Source organism: Urtica dioica, chromosome 1 (assembly GCF_054948205.1).
Source record: "Urtica dioica subsp. dioica isolate 48M chromosome 1, U.dioica_male_clone48M_v1_H2, whole genome shotgun sequence".
Classification (NCBI taxonomy): Eukaryota; Viridiplantae; Streptophyta; class Magnoliopsida; order Rosales; family Urticaceae; genus Urtica; species Urtica dioica.
The window spans coordinates 19,710,342-19,712,379 of NC_142756.1; the positions used below are offsets into that span (position 1 = coordinate 19,710,342).

Below are 2,038 nucleotides of genomic sequence, written 5' to 3' on the forward strand. Positions count from 1 at the left end.
TATATGACTTTAGATATAGTTTTCCAAGCGTATATCAGTCATCGACCATGTTTTAGCACACCGCCTGAACTCAGGTGCCCAGCACGTGACTCAGTTAGATACATAGGTTATGGAATAATGAATGTTTAATAAATCTCATTAAATAAGAAATAACGCTTTCAATTCAAATAGATAATAAATGTCAAATTTTATTTTATTAATAATTTCAACTAAGTATCTTCTCGTGGGCAAGAATTCCTAACAATCTCCCACTTTGACCTAGAGAAGATATGGCAGGTATCTAAGGCCCATTCGTCCCACGTGTTTCACGAATACATGTTCAGATAGTCCTTTTGTCATTGGATCGGCGATGTTGTCCAACGTCAAGATCTTCACAATTGCCACGTCTCCTCTTCGAACTATTTCTCTTATAAGGTGGTATTTTCGCTCTATATGCTTTCCTCTCTTATGGCTGCGAGGTTCCTTCGAGTTTGCGATGGCTCCAGTGTTATCACAGTGGAGTTGCACAGGCTCGTTCATGTTAGGAACTACCTTCAGTTCGGCTAAGAAATTCTTAAGCCAAACAGCCTCTTTGGCTGCCTCGGAAGCTGCAATATATTCAGCTTCCATAGTAGAGTCTGCGATACTAGATTGCTTAACGCTTCTCCAGACAATCGCTCCTCCATTGAGAGTGAACACTGACCCAGACGTTGACTTCAACATGTCACGGTCTGCCTGAAAATCAGAGTCAGTGTATCCTTGTATCACCAAGTCATTACTTGTGTATACAAGCATTATGTCTCTAGTTCTCTTAAGATATTTTAGGATATGCTTAACAGCTACCCAATGTTCTTGACCAGGGTTTGACTGGTATCTACTAACAACTCCCACTGCATAGCATATGTCGGGTCTAGTACATAACATGGCATACATCAGACTCCCAACTGCTGAGGCATATGGAACTCGACTCATATCCTCCACTTCTTGCGGTGTCTTAGGACACTGCTCTTTCGACAGGAACTTTCCTGAACGAATTGGCAACAACACCCCATGGGCATTTTGCATCGAGAAGCGAGAAAGTACCTTATCTATATAAGTACCTTGAGACAGAACTAGTAGTTTGTTCTTCCTATCACGAATGATCTGGATTCCTAGAACAAAGACAGCATTCCCCAAATCCTTCATTTGGAATTGCTTTGCCAGCCACTCCTTTATGTCAGACATTACTTTAATATCGCTTCCTATAAGGAGGATATCGTCTACATAAAGGACTAAGAAAACAACTACTTTCTTCGAGTATTTGTAAACACAAGGCTCATAAAGGTTTTGTTCGAAACCATAGGTCTTGATCACCTCATCAAACCTTTGGTTCCAGGATCTAGACGCTTGCTTGAGTCCATAAATGGACTTCAATAATTTGCAAACCTTGTGCTCTTGACCCTTTTTTATGAATCCGTCTGGTTGAGCCATATAGATTTCTTCTTCCAGATAGCCATTCAAGAATGCCGTCTTTACGTCCATTTGCCAAATCTCATAATCGTAATGAGCGGCAATGGCCAGAAGAATTCTGATGGATTTAAACATGGCTACATGAGAGAAGGTTTCGTCGTAGTCGATTCCTTCTCTTTGGGTAAAACCCTTAGCCACAAGTCTAGCCTTAAAGGTTTCGATTTGTCCATCAGCTCCTTTCTTCCTCTGATAGATCCACTTGCACCCAATCGGTCTAATTTGTTCGGGTGCATCTATAAGAGTCCAGACTGAGTTCGAGTGCATAGACTCTATCTCTAGATCCATGGCTTCTAGCCATTTTTCATTGTCCAAGTCGAGCATGGCGTCATTAAATGACACGGGGTCGTCGTCGTTCGCATCCAAGGCAACGACGTTTGCTTCAAAACCAAGATATCGGTCGGGCTCTCTAGAGACCCTCCCACTACGATGAGGCAGTGTAGCACTTGGACCAACGTTTGTGTTTTCTTCTTCATCTCCCACTCTCACAACAATTGTAGGTGGAGATGGATTCCCTTGGACGTTAGTCTTCGGGGTTGGTCTAATAGTTTCC

General features: G+C 42.2%; 1 pseudogene; it reads right to left on the reverse strand.

Annotated features, from left to right (window-relative positions):
• Positions 1-258: 258 nt before the first annotated feature.
• On the reverse strand, positions 259-1,044 carry LOC149407724 (secreted RxLR effector protein 161 pseudogene; annotated as a pseudogene).
• Between the last annotated feature and the right edge of the window lie 994 nt (positions 1,045-2,038).